Here is a 21,436-nt window from a genome sequence, read left to right on the forward strand (position 1 = left end):
TTACTCTTACAAATTTATGATCTCCGTTTTCCTGGTTCTATCCTTGGCTTGTATTCATTTGCTTAATATCCATTAAGAGCTTTAAAGGTTTACTCAATAACAATGGAAACCAACCCAAATGAAATTAAACCATTTCCAAACTCTTCTGTGATTCCTTTCCCGGCAGAGTTGGGTAAAAATGTTCCCGGCTACCTTCTGTTGACTCGTTCAAGAAACATTTGTGGAGCCTGATACCGCGAGGTATCAGACCCCCAGACCAAGTGCTAGAGAGAGAAACACACATAAAAACAAGCCCCGCCTTTGAGAAGGGGGAACTGAGCAAAGCAAGTGGACAATGACAATGCAATATAAGAAGGATGGTGCATTGTCCTACATTCAAGTGAGATAAGTAAGCAACAAAATAGAAACCATCTTCAATCTAAAGTATGTCCATATGCTGCTAGAACATACCAAATGCTAGGACTGAATCCAAGAACCAAGAAATATGTTGCAACACACACACACACATACACACAGACACACGCACGTGTGCACACTCTCAACACACACACTTTCCAAGTCTAGAATTAGAACACATTGCCAAAATTTCAGCGTGCTGCTCTCCAAAAACAACATACTTTATAAGGCAAGAATATAAATAAACAAAACAGCCATCATAATAGTATCATTTTGTATTTCTTCCTTTTTTTCTATTCAAAAAGCTTTCCTCGGTCTCATCTCTCCATGTTCCCAATACAATCATATGGTGGGTTGAAAAGTCAGTCCTTACTTTTGAACTTTATAGATAAAACGGAGGGGTTGTTGGGTGACTCAATCGGTTGAGCGTCTGATTTCAGCTTAGGCCATGAACTCGCGTTTCACGTGTTCAAGCCCCTGCATTGGGGTCTGTGCTGACAGCTCAGAGCCCGGAGTCTGCTTTGGATTCTGTGTCTCCTTCTCTCTCTGTCCGTCCCCTGCTTGCACTCTGTCTCTTTCTCCCTCTCAAAAATAAATAAAGATTTTTAAAATTTTTTTTTAATTTATAGACAAAAAGGAAATAAAATCATAAAGACTGAGTTTTGCCCTGGGTTGTTCAAATGGTGGCAATTCAGAGCAAAAGCCTCTGATTCCCCACATCTCAGTCTACCTTCTGAGCGACATCAAATGAGGTCAAAGTCCCCAGAAATTAGGTTGGCATAAGTTACTGTAAGAAATGATTGCTTTGATAACCAGAAAGACAAGAAGAGACTGAACCCAAAGGGGCAGAATAGGAAACCAAAAGGACTTACAAAGGGTTTTCTTAAAGCAAATCAAGACCACAAAATAGCCTTTGCCAGTTATTAGATTAGCAAGCGCATTTAAAAAAAAAAAAAAAAAAAAAAAAAAAAAAAAGGCGGGGCGCCTGGGTGGCGCAGTTGGTTAAGCGTCCGACTTCAGCCAGGTCACGATCTCGCGGTCCGTGAGTTCGAGCCCCGCGTCGGGCTCTGGGCTGATGGCTCAGAGCCTGGAGCCTGTTTCCGATTCTGTGCCTCCCTCTCTCTCTGCCCCTCCCCCGTTCATGCTCTGTCTCTCTCTGTCCCAAAAATAAATAAACGTTGAAAAAAAAATTAAAAAAAAAAAAGGCAAACCCCAGTGTTAGTGAAAGTGTGGGGGAAATGGTATCTGTACAGAACTGGAGGGCGTATACATGAATGGCACCTTCCTAGATTAATTTCGTAGCAGGGACCAAGAGCTTCAAAAATGCTCATGCCCTTTGACCCCATGGTGTTCCCTCTGGGGAAGACAGTCCCAGGAAACAATCAGGAAGAGATAGAAAGGTTAGTGAGTACATCAGTCTTGTAAGGTTAATAATAAAAAAGAAAACAATCCAATACCTACCAACATGATTTCTAAATTCTGTACGTAATGTGATCAAACAACTTTTGTAGAAAGAAATTCATTAGCATGGCGAGATGATCACAATATATTCCCAAAAGGGAAAAGCAGGTAATAAACCAGCAGGTACAGTACAAGGATGTTTTTCTTTTAAATGCAAATGCAATCGGGGAAAAAACATATGCACCAAAATGTTAACAGCATTATTCACACAGTGACGGGTTTTTATCTTTCATCTTTTTTCTTGATCTATGTCCTTTATTCTGTATCTGACAGTGAGCATGGGCGATGCGTGTCGATTTGCCAATTTTGCAAGGGCACATTTTAGAAGTGAATCCCAGCCATTCCTCAACCATGCCTGGCAAGGTTTTCTCCTAAGTAAGCAAGCAGGCATGTGCCCAGAAGGGGTTGAGGGATAGAAGACTAACCCCTGCATGTGGCCTTGAGAAAGGCCCTAAGTATCTCTTGAAGTTCATCACCAGGATCAGGAAGGTTTAAATCACCTCAAGAAGCACTCCCTGCTCTTTCTAGGCAGCATTATCTCCCTCCTGTCCCCAGCAGATTCACACGTTTCCAGCAAGCACAGATCCTTCCTTGGCCTCCAGCACATTTGGTGGTCTCCAGCCACCCATGAGTGGGTCGCCTGATTCACAAACCAGCTGGTCATCAGCTGCACCTTCTGAAAACATCCTTTCTCACCACAGCACCTACTAGCAGTTTGCTAAGAGCAAAGAGTCGTGAATTGAATTGAATTGAATTGAATTGAATTGAATTGAACGGTAAACCTCATTTTGCTCTCCTTCTGGTGTTCTCATTTCTCTTTAATCTTCCAGATTCTATCCCATTTTCTTATCCTTTCCCACAACAATGCTACTGCTAGGATTATGGAAGTCAAGGGTGTCCAATAAAGAAATACCAGGGGATGTTTCTAATCTCCTCTGAGAGTATAAGGTCTTCCTTACAGCTGTGGGTGTAACATTCGTAAGGCCTCTGAAAAAAAATGGTTGCACTTTTAAGATTACATTTTAAGCCCTTACTGGAGGAAGCTCCTGCAAGTGTTGCTAATACAATACATTATACCATTAAATGCAACCAATGGATGTCTGTTAATAGTAATGCAAGGCCTTCAGTCAAACATTGGCCCAGGTTGTGCCCCTCTAAAACTGACAAAACTTAATGGAAAGTGATAAAATAAGTCTTAATTCTAACATCAACAACAATGTTTTTTAAAGCTTCTCATTTATAATACCCATCCCTTAAACCTCACAATTTACCCAAAGTCATGCAACTATTTATGGTTTATAAATAGCATATATTTCCCATATCACTCATCGTTAATCTTCCAGAGAGTAAAACATACCTTATCATAGGTGACCTCTTCATATGACTCACAGACACATCTCTAGGTCAAATATGGCTACAACAGAGCCATATAGCTCCAAGAAATCCTTAAAAATCCTGTTTTCAACAAACAGCATAACATTATCAGTTTTATCAAATTCCATGTGTTCCTCCTAAATACTTTCTCAATGTATAAGTAAGCAAAAATAAAAAGAGGAAAAAATACGGGAACAAAAACCAGAAGTGCAATTAATCATCTTACCATGTCCTTTCTTCATCGTAGGGACATTTGGGGATGGCTGGCCTCACAGGAGGTGGTGACTCCAAGGGTAAGCCCACAGGGCTTCTTCCCCCAAATAAGTCAGCTGAGTCGCAGTTGATTATTAAAAACAAAAGTGCATTTTGATGTCAGCCCTGGATAGACTTGCTAATTCCTCTTTTCTCTCTCCGAAGAGCTTTGGATCTGGTTCGTGCAGCACCAGAGGGTACCTCACATCTTGTCGGCCGACCCAGTGGTACTGAGGCTAAAAGAAAGGACAAATACTCTGAGTGATGTGTGTGTCAGAGCCTACAGGGGCTTTAATCCTCGGCAGTGACACATTTGGGGAGCTACGAACAGGAAACTCAGAGCTGGGCAGACTGCCAGAATCATTCCGAAAACGTGCCAAACCCTTACGAAATACCCACACACTTTATTTCACATTCACCTCGAACACTTCACAAGCCTGTGTCTCTGTCCTCATGTGACTTTGCGTTAGACCTAGACAAGCCTTGCCCGCATGTCCAGCCTACCACAGGTCCCGTCATCCCCCGAGTCAAGACGGGGACTGGGGTGTCCTACCCTCTCCCTTGGTTGCTGTCCTCCCAATCCTTCTTAGAACAATATCCACAAACGTGAGCCTGAAGGACCTTTCATTCAGTTCTCTTTATCTTTCAGCCCCAGCGTCTCTTTGTGCCTCTGCCACATGCCCTGGGAACACCGCCAGCCTCTCTCTTCAGCGTCCTAGAGGTGGGAGGCCCACTGATCACCCTCCGGCACAGGGTGTCTGGATGCTGGGACAGTGGCAGGCAGGGAGGGTGAGGGGAGATGAGGGCTGTGTGTAGCCAGAACCTCTGCCTTCCTCCAGAAGCGGTGGGGTCTATCCAGGAGAGATGGTGCTGTCTGTCCGGTTGCCTCTTTCCTCCCTCTCTCCTTTGACCCCCTTCTACACCCGGCATTCATGTTCTCAACATGACATAGGGTCAGGCTTTTCACAGTGCTGCTCTCGTATCTGCAGCAAAGGGGCGCCTGGGTGGCTCAGCTGGTTGAGCGTCTGACTCTCGGTTTTGGCTCCAGTCATGATCTCACAGTTTCATGAGTTCCAGCCCTGTGTTGGGCTCTGTGCTGCCAGCACCGGACCTGCTTGGGAGTCTCTCTCTCCCTCTCTCTCTGCCCCTCCCCCCTCAAGATAAACAAACAAACAAATAAATAAACTTGAAAAATAAAATCTGCGGCATAGCCAAACCTCTCCTTCTGGCCATCAGCTGGCCTCAACACGTCTTTCTGCCTCATTCCCACTGCCCTTCACAAGAACCCCTCGTGCCCATCTGGATGGCCACCCACTGACTCGAGAAGACACTGTTCAAACCTTGGCTTGCCCATGCTGGGCAGCCACCGCCCTACCACCATCTCTTATCTTTGCGAATGTGACGACACCCACACGCACGTTTCCAACCCTCCTCATTGCCCCACCCCCAGACTTCTGATCTTTACCACCATTCACTCAAGCATACCCCCCCGCCACTGCATCCTGGGGTGATTCTTCTTGCTCTGAACCTGTGTCTTGCCTCCATGACTAATAACAGACAGCAAGAGTAGCCACTTATTAGGTTTCAGGCACTTTTCTAGGAAATTTAACATTTTTAGACCCGTGTTACAGATGAGGAGACTGAGGTGTAGAAAAAGCAAATCCCTTCCCCCAGATCCCTTCCCCAGGCAGGGTAGAGCCCAGATTGAGGCCATCTGGCATTGTTCTTCAAGTCTTACCTGGAATCAGTGCTATTTGGGGGTGGGGGTGGGGGAATATATGTACTCAGGGACAATGCAATTTCCTCACACTATTGGTATCCTTTCCAGAAGGTGTCCCAGAATGCCTTCCCATTCTAGGTAATTACCAAATAACCACAATTAATTGGTAGATTAATGAAATTTAAATGAGATACCAAATGTTTTGCTTTAGCCATGGGCAGGAATTTCAACAACATTAAAAATAGGCAGAATGGTCTTGAGGTTTAAGGCTCCTGCAATAGTTTCGCTGACATTTCTAACCTATCTATAATGTGAGTGTTCAGGTCTAGGCCACCTGGTAAATCAACAGACTGCTTAAGACATAATCCCAGTGAAACAGCTGAGAAGTCCCTCCAAGGTCTGAATGAACTTTCTACCCTTTCTCCAACGAGGAGTAGCCATGAGCCTTGAGGGGCTAACTCCATCCCTAACTCTAGGGTTGGCCCCACTGGTCTGAGCCAACCAGGGTCATTCTACTATTCCTTCCAAAGAGATTGCAGGATGGGCATAACGGCAAAGCCAAGTGCCACACAGCATCCTCCTGGCCATAGCAAGCACTTAGGGGTGGTCCAGTCAGAGCAAGTCTTAGGGCTTCTACCTGACAATGGTAGGAAGCACCCACTTAGGGCTGCTATGTGAACCTTTCTTAAGACAAAGAGAGAAACAAGCTTGAGAATGAAGCCCACACACAAGGGAGGGGTTTTCAGAGAACTACAGAGAAAGTGCTAGAAACTCATTCAACCCATATTATCTCTGGAATGTTCAGTGATGAGAGACATCTACTTTTTGGCATTGCCAGGTCAGTTGAATCGGGTTTTCAAACTATACTGACTAATGCAGACTCCCAGAGCAGAGATGAGTGGTGGCTGGGGAACCAGAAGGAGGGGCATCTCAGGGGAAAGAGTCTGACCCCAGTTCCTCTGCACAAGCAGCTTGCCATCTTTCTTCCTCCAGTTCCTCCCTGTTCCTCATCTCCTCCCCTCCTCCCCTCCCCTCCTCTCCTTCCTTCTCCTTGGCCTCCTTCTTCCCCCTCTTTCGTTTCCTCCGTTTCTTCCTTCTCCTCCCACTCTTTCCTCCCATAAAGAAAAGGAAAACATCATCAGAGAGATTCCGAGTGGTAAGAAGAGGCCGATAAGGAGAGAGGAGACGACAGTCAGCAGTGGCTTGCAACTTCAGATGAACACCAACTCATAAGCTCTCAGACTTGGCTCTTATGCTCTTTGAAGCATACCAGCAGCTTCCAGGGCTGCTAGCCAGGAGCGATTGATGCTGGAGGATGAACAATATTTCATTCCAGAGATGCTTCTGTCCTTCTACTGGGTGCAAGACCCTCTTCTAAGCATTTTGGAAGAAGAAAAAAAAAAAGGCCTGGAAGACCCAGCCTTGGCCTCAAGAAGCTTACCCTCCAGTAGATAGGCAAGCTGCAGATGCAACAACGGGCTTAGCCCACCATTAGTATTTGCCTCCCAAAACAGGAGTTTGTGACCTCAATTTTTCCCTCCTTGTTTAGCTTATCATCTTATCTAAGCCTCTAGTGGAGGAAAGAGATTTCATTTCAAGGATTTTTCTGGTCCTCTTTTCCATTCCAGAGAATTTTCTCTCCCTTCCCCTTTCCTGCTTCTCAACAAGGAGAAAAAAATGTCAGGAATCTAGAGTGTTTAGTTAACATGTGTGAACACACACACACACATACACACACTTCTGCGTGGGATTTCTCAGTTGCTTAGTCCCTCCACAGAGTTCAGGGGAAACAAATAGTCATAGCTGGCAACAAAAATGCAATACCAGAAGTTAATGGAAAATCTCCAAACTCTAGGGTTCTTTATAAATGCTGGAGCACAGAACCTACTGAGTCAAGCCCAGAGCTTTTACTATTCAAACTATAGAAAACATCATTATGACACAGTTTTATCAGTAACATGGTCTTTGTAGAACCCCAGAACATTCTGTATTTACGCATAAGCGGTCAGAAACAACTCATGTATTTTCCCAGAATATTTTTATGGAAAAGTTTACACATTCAGAATTGACTTGCATTTAACAATATCTTTAATGTGTTTGTGATTCGTGTGTTTCCTACATATCACAACTGATGAGAAAGGAGAATATGAAGAAGCACATACAATATATGTGTCCATGACCACGTGTGTGTGTGCAAGTGTGTGTGCCTGTGTGCAAGCATGGACATACCTAGAATCGAACCTTGGCCGCCTGCCCTATGCTATGAGTCCTTAAGAAAGAGTAAACCTCTGTTTTACTAGGTCCAGCAATTTTGCAATTAAACAAACACTGACCGGAAACTGAGTATGGCTTTGGGGAAATCACTTCACCGCTCTGGACCTCAGTTTCTACATATGAAAAAAAAAATGCAGGATAGTCTAAATCCTTGTTATATAAAGCGTGGCCATAGGCCGAGAGCATCACCAGAGAGCATGTCAGAAATACAGAATCTCAGGTCCTACCCCAGAACTACTGAATCAGAATCTATATTTGAATAAAATTGCCCAGGTGACTTGTGTGCACATTTAGGTTTGAGGAGCACTGGTCTACATGATCGCTGAAGTACCTTCTAGTGACACATTCTGTTAGTTTAACCTTTGTTCCTTTAAACTGGAAAATTAACACACTATGCCAAATGGCCTCCTTGGAACCTTTGTGGTTAAGCCCTGGGAGAATCTGGCTCGATATTTGCCTACTGATTTCACTCCTGTCCATGGCAATGACAAATAAACAAATCGGATTGTCTCCATGACCCTTCCAGACCACTAAGCCACACGGGGTCTTCCAGCTTCCCTACCAAACCTCTTAATACTTCATACCTCCAGAGAGCTCTTTCATCTTTCACAGGGTTGGAGGGATTTTGCAAGTACAGATTAGTGAGCAGGAAAGACTTTAGATAATTATTACAGAGCTAGCCTTTTAGCACTTAATGAAACCATGATCACTAAGAGAAAACATGAATTGACTAAGGACAAGCCAAGTCTGGTGAAGCTCATTCAATGTTTGATGGCATTATAGATGGGAAGATTACACAGAATACTTCAGACTCAATGAATCAAGAGTTCACGAAAGCATTTACAAACTTCTTTCTTGTGAGCAAAATGAATAATACAATTAGTAGACCTGGAAATCTTCATAAACACCCATACTCCATGACGAATGCATCAATCTGAAGGGTGGTCTCCACCAGAAAACCTCAGGTGCCATACCTGCTCCCTACCAGGAAACTGACAGCCAGGATGGGGATATACATGGTCATGGGTGACCTTCCAGTTGTGATGAGTCAAGAGTGGAGGAGTGTGGGGGGAGGAGTACTGAAAGGAATACATTTCCCCCCACAAGAGCAAATTCAAGGTTAGAATGAAAAACTTGAATCTGAAACCAAAAAAATTATCAAGTGAGCATTGCCAAAAAGATCCAGAGAGTGTAGAGATGGATCCTGGTAATACTTCCAGAGGCCATGAATGAAGGAGAGGAGAGAGCCACAAAGCCAAGTTAGAGGCTAGAGATGGAGCTGGTAGGCCCAGTGCAAGTTCCTGAAGCCTAAGGGCAAGGCTGGCATGCTTACACAATGGGGGGAGTTTAAATAGACTGCAAATTCACTGAGTAAGCAATCAGGATCCCAAAAACCCCATTAGGAGGGAGCCATAGACCCCAACTAATAAAACAAAATTTAACAGAGACAAATGTGAAACCCTATTCTTTCTTCCCAAACCTAATTTTGTAAGTATAGGATAGGGCAAAGAGAAAGCAGAAGCATTGGTGGAAAACAAAACCAAACAAATGTAGGGGTTCTTGATTGACTAAGACATCCTCAATGAATCCTAAGCGTGATCAGAGACTGCATGCTTAGCTTCCCTGGTAGAAAAATGACTTCTAGTAAAAGTGAGGGTGGTCATTCTCATCAATCTCCAGAACAGTGTTTCCTAAACATTTTCCCATCATGGCACTCAGAGCAAATGATAACAAGGGCTTTCCTGGCCAGAGAAGATGAGCCAGGCTCTCCTGTTGACCCATAAACCAAGGGGATTGATATCTGCACACCTGGAAGCCACCAGGTATCCTACTCCATAGATGGAGGTAGGACAATGGAATAGAAAGTTCTAGAGGCCGATTGAAGAGAGACCTTTGTAACAATAGAGCTCCCAGCAATGAAATGGGCCAAATCCAAAGGTGATATGTTTGACAGATCCCTGAAGTATTCAAACAAAGGCCACTTGGGATGGACATGAACATCTAACAGGAATCCCTTCCACCATCTCTTATTGGCCCTCTGATTTTTCATGAAGTTTGTGGGGGTTTTTTTTTTGTTGTTGTTCATTTGTTTTGTTTTGTTTTACCCTCATGGCAAATCACTGTGCTAGGCAGGCGCATTTTCTTATCATTCACAAATTGAAATAGGAAACTAGAGCTAGTATGAGAAAATCCACAAATAGAATTTAGATCTACCAACTTTAACTCCTTTCCTCGTTTTCCCTATCACAGTGACTAGCTGTACATTTCTGTAAACTTTGGGTGTGGGTTTCAGTTCTTCCAGTGAATAAGGAATTCAGTGTCTTTTATAAGGTAAGATGATATATTGTTTGTGCCCATTATATTTCAAGTTCTAAGTGAGTCCCAGCCCAATAAATGTGTCCGATTGACTGTGCCATTAAACTTTAGATGAAACTATTCTGTCTTCAGTTGTTCTTTGACAAAAGTTAATACTATTACTAAATCTGTGGGAAGGTTCAAAGGTTTTGAGTAGTACAGACTTTTTAAATGGTTTTCTTATTTAAAAAGATATAACCACAATATAGAAGATAGGGAAAATAAAGTTTAAAAAGTCCTTCATGATCTTGCCATCCATTTCCTAATTATTGTCAGCATTTGGAATACTTCCATCTATTCCTTTTTTTCTATGCCCATATATGTTTGTAATCTCTCTCCTTTTTTTTTTTTTAAGTAACCTCTACACCCAACGTAGGCTTGAACTCACGACCTTGAGAACAAGAGTCACATGTTCTACTGACTGAACCAGCCAGGCACCCCTCTTTGTAATCTCTTTTGATTTAACATTTCATTGCAAGCAGTTTTTTGTTCTATGAAATGGCTTTCATAATTATCATTTTTAGTACTAAATTATCACATAATGCATATCACCTCCTATTCTGACACATTTCCCCTTCTTTGAAGTCTTAGTTCCCTTTATGGCTTTTGTTTTGCATTTAGAAATTAAACAGATTTTTTTTACACACTACATTTTAAAAGTCTGGATGGATGGACATCTTCATGTCATTTGAAAAGGACAGGATTGCCCATGATACAGAGTTCTTTTCCTCTTCATATGTTTTCTGTATGTTGTAGATATCTTACCAAGCAAGGAACCTCACCAAGATTTCTAATAGAAACCTTAAAAATCTATAAGATATGACATCAAAGGCTCAGTCATTACAAATTGAACACATGTGCTCCTGCCCCTTCTGTAGCTGATGCTCAAAAGGATCACAAACACGATCACATTCAGTACAAGGAAATCGACAGATCATGTGTCAGCTTGATTTGCTTAACATCAAGAGCCATTATGAAGTGCCTTGGGAGGGGTGTGTGTGTGTGGCTGGAAAATATCGCTTTCCATGTTTATTATTCCTATCTCCTCATAGATGAAGATTTTATGAGCAAAGACACATTAATTATGTGGTTTCAGTCATAGAAATCACAAAAACAGAAGTATCCAAATGTACCTATTGGTTAACAAAATGCTGTGAAACTATACTCAGTTCTTGACTCAAATTTCAAACCCTGTTCTTTGTAACAAGCAGTTCTCCTTAAAAACTCAGTTCAATTTCATTACTTCATCTCCAATTCCCTCAAGGTGGAGGAATCCTAATTAATCATGTTCCCTAAAGTTATTGTAAGTAATTCTTCCTTTAGAGGGGTTATTTCTACTTCCTCTCAAACTTCCTCTCTAAGAAATCTGAGTGCTTTTTGTCTAAAGGGATAATTCTTAACAAGATATTCTCATGATAACCGCTGTGAATGTATGGGGTAAAATGATGCATAAGAGAGAGGTTCAGCCAAATTCAGATGCCATGATTCATTTACTTCTCAGGCCTGTCCTCAGGACTTGAGCTCATTGTTCTGTGGCCAGTCTCTACAGAACAGCTCAGCTCTACCTGTTACCAGCTCTGTAACCCTGAGCAAGTTTCGTAACCTCTCTGTGCCTTGGTTTTTCATCTATAAAATGGCAACAACATTTATATGTACTTCATTGTGTTATGGAGAATTTTAAGGGAGATCATATATATAAAGCACTTAGAATGGTGCCCAGCATATACATTATTTTTCTTTTTAAAAAAATAACGTACCACATAAATACAATTAAAACAAAATTTTCCTTTGGGGGCACTTGACTCAGTGAAGAGTCTCCTTCTCTAAGCACTTCTTCTGTACTCTGAATCCTCTTCTTCCTCCTAACTTCTAGCTACCAAGACTCCCCAAGGATCACAGCTGCCAAGTGAGTCTCTTCACCTACCTCCTTGCGTCAACCCTTACCTTCTGGGAGGAGAGCTTAACATAGTACCTCGAGCCCAGGCTGCTGTTCTAGTTCAGGACGAATACCAGTCTCTGGGCACTTCCCCTTGTGGTCGCTCAACACTCAACCGTTGCAAACTATGTCAAGTGCTGCGCCAGCCTGAGAATACAGCTCGGAAAGGACTGCTCTCAGGAACCCTGCCAGTAGGATGTGAGCCCAAAGTTGTATCCTGCGGGTGTGAGAGATGTTTGGACGGCATTAGCAGGAGGTTGGCGGGATCCACATAAGATCAGCTTGGCTCACCAAGCCCCTCCTGCCAGTTCCCCCACAACTTGACCCCACACCCAGACTTGCCCTTCCAACTCTCTTCCCTAGACACGACTACCACCTCCCCTTTAGCTAACCTTGTCCCATTCCCCCATCCATCCAGTTACTAGAATCCCTTTACTTTCATTTTTTCTTTACATTTGATTCTTTAACTAGCCAGTAGGCTTGATTTTATCTTAAAAACCTTTCTTCTAGAAGGGTGGGGAAAATATTAGACTATTTGTTCAGTCATCATTAACATTTTATGACACAAGGTTGAAATGGTACACGTATATAAAATTATATATAATATATAATATAAATTGCATATACATGTATATATGTGCATATATATATAATTATTTGTGTAGTTATTGGTTTATATGAAAAATCAATGACTAGGGATTTCCATCGGATGGACTCAAGAAACCCTCTGATAATAAACTGAGGATAAACATTTAAACCACACAGGATAAAGAGTGAGAGTAAAAACACTTCACACATAAAAGTAGAACTTAGAGGGGCTCCTGGGTGGCTCAGTCGGTTAAGAGTCCAACTTCAACTCAAGTCATGATCTCAGGACTCAGTGGGTTCCAGCCCATGTCCCGGTCTGTGCTGACAGCTCAGAGCCTGTAACCTGCTGCAAATTCTGTCTCCCTCTCTCTGCCCTTCCCCCACTCATGCTCTGTCTCTCTGTCTCAAAACTAAAATAAAAACATTTTTAAAAAATTAAAAAGTAGAACTTAGAAACCGTTAAAAGCTTTCAGAAGGAGGTTCCTGGGTGGCTCAGTTGGTTAAGTGTCCCACCTTGGCTGAGGTCATGATCTCACCATTCCTGAGTTCAAGCTTGCATCGGGCTCCCTGCTGTCAGCACAGAGCCTGTTTCAGACCCTCTGTCCCCCTTTCTCTCTATCCCTCCCCCTCCCCCTTCAAAAATAAACATTACCAAAAAAAAAGCTTTCAGAAATACAAACTATAAAAAAAAAAAAAAATTCACCAGAGGCAAATAGCATAGAAAAATGGTTATCTCAGCCTTATCTCCAGTTGAGGACTGATAAAGAAGTCTCCCATGATAATATGTGGCTCCTGGCACGCCTTTCAATGAGTTTGGAACTCAATTTTACACAAGTCTGTATGTTCAGAAAAGCCATACGCCAACTTAAAGTACACCTAAGGCCCCTGGCCAAGGGAATGTAAATACTCCCTGGAGGAATGTACTCTCGAAATGAGCCTCAAGCTTTTTTCGCAGATAGATTTTAAGCAAACATGACTTCACAATGAAAAATAAAACACACACACACACACACACACAAGGATATAAACTACTAAATATTCACATAAAAATCCAAGAGAACCAGCCTGGTTAGAAAAAAACAAAAAACAAAAAACTATTAGGTGTCTCGATCAGATGTGGGGTGGGGGGGAGGTCACAAATGTGGGGCACTCCAACCAGGTGGAGGCTGGTAACCTAGGCAGGGAAGGAATTCACCCAAGGCAGGACAGGGAATATGGGGACTTATCGAATTTTCCCTGTTTTGGTAATCCTACGAACTGTGCCTGGTTGTAACTGGTCAGTGAGAGCCTATGGCTATTTCATGGTAAGTTGCTCAATGAGCCTGTTTGCATTCAGCTCAGTAGGGCTCTTACACCTTGCTCGGGTTTCCATTCCTCAAGCTTGTTGCCTAAAAGTGGCCTCTACAAACACCTCTTGAAATATTAAACGATCAAACATAGGATATAAAGCAAATATGTATACATTTTAAAATTTTGAGGGGCGCCTGGGTGGCGCAGTCGGTTAAGCGTCCGATTTCAGCCAGGTCACGATCTCGCGGTCCGTGAGTTCGAGCCCCGCGTCAGGCTCTGGGCTGATGGCTCGGAGCCTGGAGCCTGTGTCCGATTCTGTGTCTCCCTCTCTCTCTGCCCCTCCCCCGTTCATGCTCTGTCTCTCTCTGTCCCAAAATAAATAAAAAACGTTGAAAAATTTTTTTTTAATTTTGAAAAGGAATCAAGAAACATAGTAAGAAACAAAAAATATACAAAACATTCAGGCAAATATTTTTTTAAGATTTTTTTTTTTTTTTTTTAGTGTGTACTTATTTTTGAGACAGAGACAGAGTGTGAGCAGGGGAGGGGCAGAGAGAGAGGGAGACACAGAATCTGAAGCAGGCTCCAGGCTCTGAGCTGTCAGCACAGAGCCCGACACAGGGCTCGAACTCACGGACCATGAAATCATTACCTGAGCCAAAGTCAGACGCTCAACCAACTGAGCCACCCAGGCGCCCCAGGCAGATATTTTTAAAAATACATATGTACTATACTACTAATTAAAATTGAGCATACAATTAAGCCATAAGTTTAGAACAAATTTCAAGCCATTGATATACATACAGACCCTATTTTTTTACTACAGTGCAATTAAGTTACAAAGAAAAACTAATACACATATATATTTGGAAATGTAAACATACATGTCTGCTTAACTTACGATAATAACAGAAATTAGAAAACACTTAAAATTAAATAATACTTTTTAAAACCTATGTTTCAAAGCTAAAAGTATATGGCTATGGAGGGGACATTTTTACCCTTAAGTGTGTATATTGGAAAAGAGGCTAAAAATTAATGAGTTCAGTGCTTTCCTTAAGAAATTAGGAAAAGAAGACAGAAAATTCAAGGACTTCTACAAGCAGACATCAAAACTTATTATAAAGCCATAGCAATTAAAGTATTGGTCTGAGAATATACAAACAGACCAGGAACACAATAAAGAGCTCAGAAAGAGGGTCATATTGAGAAAATTAATGTCCATTAAATACATATGTAATCCCTAAATTTCACAGGCTCCCTTGCAGTATGGCCAGAACTAAGTAAATAGTTCTGGATAAATTGCTGCAAGCGGAATTGACCTGTTTCACTTAATGAACCAAGGCAGTTATGAGCAAACATGAAACTACACTGAAGTGGTGAGCACAGTTTAATGTAAAGAATTATTGAATCACTATGTTGTATACCTGAAACTAATATAACATTGTATGTCAGCTAAATACTTCAATTTAAAAAAGAAAGAAAATAGGAGCAAGCGTGAGTTCCCCATCATCCTCTTTCTCCCATATGTGAAGCTGGAAAGAAAGAGTTCCAAGATTGTAGGATGGCAGAAAGGTAGCAGCCTAGATGGAGTTGCCATTAAAAGACAGCCACTGGGGTGCCTGGGTGGCTCAGTTGGTTGAGCGTCCGACTTTGGCTCAGGTCATGATCTCGCAGTTCATGTGTTCGAGCCCCACATCTGGCTCTGTGCTGACAGCTCAGAGCCTGGAGCCTGCTTCAGATTCTGTGTCTCCCTCTCTCTCTGCCCCTCCCCCCACTTGCACTCTGTCTCCCTCTCTTTCTCAAAAATAAATAAACACTAAAAAAATTTTTTTTAATAAATTCATTCATTGTTGGTTTTTTTTTTTTAAAGAAGAGCCAATTACCAATACCTGACTTACAAGTGAGAAATGAACTTTCATTGTGCTAAGTCAGTGAGATTTCAGGCTTTGTCACTGCATTGTATTGTTTCCTATCCTGACAAATATTTGTGGAAGGTTAGTACATGACAGAGGTGACAATGCAGACAGTTCAATAAAACATTCTGGGACAAGCGGTAAAACACATGCAGAGAAAATGGAACTAGCTTCTGATCTCGTACTATCCTAAAAGAAAGTCTTTCAGCTGGATCTAAGATTGATGATGAAAGGCAAAAATCTTCATTTATTTTTTACAATAAAATATAAAAATATATACTTATTCTAAAATAAAAGAATTTCAGAGTAGTAAAAAAAAAACTTTAAGAGGACTCAATGTCTTTAAAAATATATGAAGATTGGGGCGCCTGGGTGGCGCAGTCGGTTAAGCGTCCGACTTCAGCCAGGTCACGATCTCGCGGTCCGTGAGTTTGAGCCCCGCGTCAGGCTCTGGGCTGATGGCTCAGAGCCTGGAGCCTGCTTCCGATTCTGTGTCTCCCTCTCTCTCTGCCCCTCCCCCGTTCATGCTCTGTCTCTCTCTGTCCCAAAAATAAATAAACGTTGAAAAAAAATTATAAAAATACATGAAGATTGATAAATTTACCTATGTTGTAATGAAGAACTTCCCATCACCAAAAGACATCATAAAAAAATAAAGGATAAGCCAAAAGTGGGAGATATTTGCAATGCAAATGACCTGTAGAGAATTAGGATCCAAAACATACAAAGAATTCCTAGAATCAGTACAGAGGGAGAAACAGACAAATGTTAAAATGCACAAAAAAGATAAAATAGACATTTCATACAAGGGGAAACTCAAAGACGAATAAAGTCAATGAAAAGATGCCTCAGTTAAAAATCCAGGAAAATTAGAAACACAATGAAATACTACTCTACATTTGCTAGATGGAGACACAAAAAATTTAAGTCTAAGAAACCAAATGTGGACAATAAATAGTAATTCTATTTGATGTGCTATAAATCATTACAACCACTTGGGAAACAATTTGAACATATACTTACCCTCAGATTCAGTTTATGCTTTGTCTAGAGCATATCGTGAAATATATACTGTATGAGATGAGTACCAAAATGCTCATAGAAACATTTTTTATAACAGCAAAAAACAATGAAATCCCCAAAATCCAGTGGTAAAATAATGGATAAATTAATTACAGTATTAATTATAATATATTTACACCATTCAATACTATACAGCTGTGAAAACTAAGTTTAGCTACATGTATTGACATGATTATAGCTTAATTTTTTTTAACATTTATTTATTTTTGAGACAGAGAGAGACAGAGTATGAATGGGGGAGGGTCAGAGAGAGAGGGAGACACAGAATCTGAAGCAGGCTCCAGGCTCTGAGCTGTCAGCACAGAGCCCGACGTGGGGTTCGAACTCACGGACTGTGAGATCATGACCTGAGCCCAAGTCGGACGCTCAACCGACTGAGCCACCCAGGGGCCCCGACATGGTTATAGCTTAAAAACAAAATGCTAAATTAAAAAAAGAAGCAAGTCACAGAAGAATAAGGCAATATTTTTTTACAATATAAAAAAACAAAATAATATATTTTTCCCTTTATTTTTAAAATATATTTAATTTCAAGTTAGTTAACATACAGTGTAATGTTGGTTTCAGGAGTAGAACCCAGTGATTCATCATTTACATATGACTCAGTGCTCACCCCAACAATTGCTCTCCTTAATACCCATCACACATTTAGCCCATCCCCCTCCAACTCCCCTCCAGCAACCCTGTTTGTTCTCTGTATTTAAGAGTCTCTTATGGTTTGTCTCCCTCTCTGTTTTTATCTTACTTTTCTTCCCTTCCCTATGTTCTTCTGTTTTGCTTATTAAATTCCACATATGAATGAAGTCATATGGTATTTGTCACTCTTTAACTTATTTTACTTAGCATAATACACTCCAGTTCCATACTAGAGTTCCACATTGTTGCAAATAGCAAGATTTCATTCTCTTTGATCACAGAGTAATATTCCATTGTATATGTATATACCACAAATATTACATATACACATATTATATGTGTATACCACACACAATACCGTATTCTTTATCGATTCATCAGTTGATGGACATTTGGGCTCTTTCCATAATTTAGCTATTGTTGACAGCACTGCGATACATATTGGGGTGCATGTGCCCCTTCAAATTAGCATTTTTTGTATCCTTTGGATAAATACCTGGTAGCGTAATTGCTGGGTTGTAGGGTAGTTCTATTTTTAATTTTTTGAGGAAACTCCATTCTGTTTACCAGAGTGGCTGCACCAGTTTTCATTCCCACCAGCAATGCAAAAAGATTCCCCTTTCTCTGCAGAAACACAACAGGGATGTCCACTCTCACCACTGCTGTTCAACATCGTACCAGAAGTCCAAACCTCAGCAATCAGAACAACAAAAGAAATAAAAGGCATCCAAATCGGCAAAGAAGAAGTCAAACTTTTCACTCTTCACAGATGAAATGATACTGTACATGGAAAAACCCAAAAGACTCCACCAAAAAACTGCTAGAACTGATATGTGAATTCAGCAAAGTCACAGGATATAAAATCAACATACAGAAATCAGTTGCATTTCTATACACCAATAATGAAGCAACAGAAAGAGAAATCAAGGAATCGATCCCATTCAAAATTGCACCAAAACCATAAGATACCTAGGAATAAATCTAACCAAAAAGGTGAAAGATCTGCATGCTGAAAACTATAGAAAGCTTATAAAAGAAATTGAAGTAGGCACAAAGAAATGGGAAAATATTCCATGCTCATGGATTGGAAGAACAAATATTGTTAAAATGTCTATACTGCCCAAGGTAATCTACACATTCAATGCAATCCCTCTCAAAATAACATCAGCATTCTTCACAGAGCTAGAAAAAACAATCCTAAAATTTGTATGGAACCAGAAAAGACCCCAAATAGCCAAAGTAATGTTGAAAAAGAAAACCAAAACTGGAGGCATCACAATCCCAGACTGTAGCCCCTACTACAAAGCTGTAATCATCAAGACTGTATGGTACTGGCACAAAAACAGACACATAAATCAATGGAATAGAGTAGAGAACCCAGAAATAGACCCACAAATATAAGGCCAGCTAATCTTTAACAAAGCAGGAAAGAGTATCCAGTGGAAACAAAGGCAGTCTTTCCCAACTGGTGCTGGGGAAACCGGACAGCAACATGCGGAAGAATGAACCTGGACCACTTTCTTACACCAAACACAAAAATAAATTCAAAATGAATGAAAGACCTAAATGTGAGACAGAAAACCATCAAAATCATAGAGGAGAACACAGGCAGCAACCTCTTTGATCTCAGCTGCAGCAACTTCTTACTAAACCTATCTCCAGAGGCAAGGAAAATAAAAACAAAAATAAACTATTGGGACCACATCAAGATAAAAAGCTCTGCACAGCAAAGGGAACAATCATCAAAACTAAAAGGCAACTGATGGAATGGGAGAAGATATTTACAAATGATATATCAGATAAAGGGTTAGTATACAAAATCTATAAGGAATTTATCAAACTCGACATCCAAACAACAAATAATCCAGTGAAGAAATTGGCAGAAGACACAAATAGACACTTTTCCAAAAAAGACATCCAGATGGCTAACAGACGCATGCAAAGATGTCAACATCACTCATCAGAGAAATACAAATCAAAACCACAATGAGATACCACCTCACACCTGTCAGAATGGCTAAAATTAACTCAGGAAACAATAGATGTTGGCAAATATATTGTTTTGATACGCAAACATAAATGCTAAAATTATAGAAATGCTAAATTCAAGAGAGTGATTCCATCTAGGGGGAAGTGGGAAGGGGCAAGGGCACACAGAAAACCTTAAGGATACTGATAATGTTCTATTTCTCAGATTACTTGGTGGGTTTGTGAGGACAGGTTTTTTGATTTAAGGCCTATAAATTACATCTATCCCCTTGTAAACTCTGAGTGTTTTATAATTTAAAAATAATCAATGCCCTTCTCTTGTCTTCTTGCTTTTAAAGAAAAAGAAAACAATGTTGTAGTGAAAACTTCATCAGATAAAACGGAATTTATAAACAAGGAGAATTTTTCTTCCTAATAGATACATTGCTGTCCATTCCCACATTCTTTATCATCTCTGCAACCTCTTTTTACCATGACAGAAACTGTATTTTCCCCCATTTTTACTACCAAAAGAAAATGGCATCATCACTGCTTGCCACGCAGGAATTGTATGTATGTGACTCTCGGAGGAAATGTCTGGTTCACGATTTGGCAATAAGAAAGGACACTATAGTGGAGCAGGCGGGGAAATCCAAGGTTAAACTCTTGGGAAATGCTGTGAAGTGGACATTTGTTGGGTTTTGACATATGTATAAAGCTGTGAAATCATCACTACAATCAAGATCATGAATGTATCCATCACCCCTAAAATTTTCTAAAACCCCTTTGTAAATTCATCACTCTTGCCCCTCCCCAGGCTGCTGCTGATCTGACTTTCTGCTTTTATTGATTAGTTGGCATTTCCTAGAATTTTATATGAATTGAATCATACAGTATAGGCTCTTTTTGCCTGTCTCTCTTCACTCTGCATAATTATTTTAAGATTCACCTATATTGTAGTATGTATCAATAGTTGGTTCATTTTTATTGCTGCGTAGTATTCCATTATATAGATACACCACTGCTTTCATTCATTTAATTATTGGTGGACATTTGGGTGGTTTCTGGTTTGGGGCCCTTATAGGTAAAACTGCTATGAAATTTTTGTACAAGTCTTTGTGGGCTTTCATTTTCTTGGGTAAATACTTTGGAATGAAATGTCTGAATCAGATAGTAGGTACATTTTGAAATTTGGGGGAAACTATCAAATTGTTTCCCAAAGTGGTTGTACCATTTCACATGCTCACCAGTGGTGTTCGGTGTATTAAGTATCCTCAATATGGCTAGTATTTTTCATTTTAGCCATTCTAACAGATATTTCCCTGAGAACTAATGATGTTGAGCATCTTTTCAGGTGCTTTTTTTTCCAGCCACATATCTTCTCTGATGAAGCATCTATTGAGATCTCTTGCCTATTTTTAAATTGGGTTATTTGTTTTCTTACTATTGCATCTTGAGGGTTCTTTATATATTCTAGATACAAGTCCTTTCTCAGGTATAAGATTTGCAAATTTTTTCTCTTGAATGCCTTTAAAAGAAAATGTTTAATTATGGTAACAGCCAACTTATCAATTTTTTCTTTTACAGATTGTGCTTCAGTCATAAATATCTTTGCCTAACCCAAGATCACCGATGTTGTCTCATGTTTTCTTCTAGAAGTTTTATCATTTTAGGTTTTATATTCAGTCCTATAATCCATTTTGAGATCATTTTTGTAGTGGTGTCAAGTGTGAATCAATGTTTCTTTGTTTTTTGGCATTTGGGCTTTCATTTCACATAAGGGTGTCCGATCATTCCAGCACCAATTGTTGACAAAACGATCCTGTCTCCAATGCCTTTTTAAGCTTTGTTGAAAATTAGTTGCCCATATGTGTGGACTCTCTTTTCTGTTCCATTGGTCTATTTGTCAGTCTTATATAATATCATACTGTCTTGATTATTGTAGCTTCATGATAAATCTTAAAAATGGGTAGTTCATGATATGGGCTCTGGTGTGGGGAGAGAAGGTGACGTTCAAAGGTTAAGCTCTTAGGAAATGGCTGCCTTTGTTCCTCTTCCTAACTTGTGTGTGTGTGTGTGTGTGTGTGTGTGTGTGTACACATGCCTGTGCATCAGGATATCAGAGAACTGACTGCTTTTTCAGTGCTAAATAAAAATTTCTCCTAGGAAGTTTCCTTCTATATATAT

At 40.6% G+C, this 21,436-nt stretch overlaps 1 protein-coding gene across 5 annotated transcripts in view; it reads right to left on the reverse strand.

Annotated features, from left to right (window-relative positions):
- Positions 1-21,436, reverse strand: part of IL1R1 (interleukin 1 receptor type 1) — a 129,666-nt gene that overhangs the window by 76,333 nt on the left and 31,897 nt on the right. For 4 of the 5 annotated variants that reach the window (XM_047067528.1, XM_047067525.1, XM_047067530.1 and 1 more), the window contains exons 2-3: positions 3,458-3,719; positions 3,215-3,312 (exon numbers count right to left, since the gene is read on the reverse strand). The gene's annotated coding sequence lies outside the window, so the exon portion shown is untranslated. The remainder of the gene's footprint in view (positions 1-3,214; positions 3,313-3,457; positions 3,720-21,436) is intronic. The other variant, XM_047067526.1, reaches the window with a different exon arrangement.

The sequence above is a fragment of the Lynx rufus genome, unplaced genomic scaffold (genome assembly GCF_022079265.1).
Source record: "Lynx rufus isolate CCGP_SWC_20201006 ecotype Redwood Valley unplaced genomic scaffold, mLynRuf1.p SCAF_8, whole genome shotgun sequence".
NCBI lineage: Eukaryota > Metazoa > Chordata > Mammalia > Carnivora > Felidae > Lynx > Lynx rufus.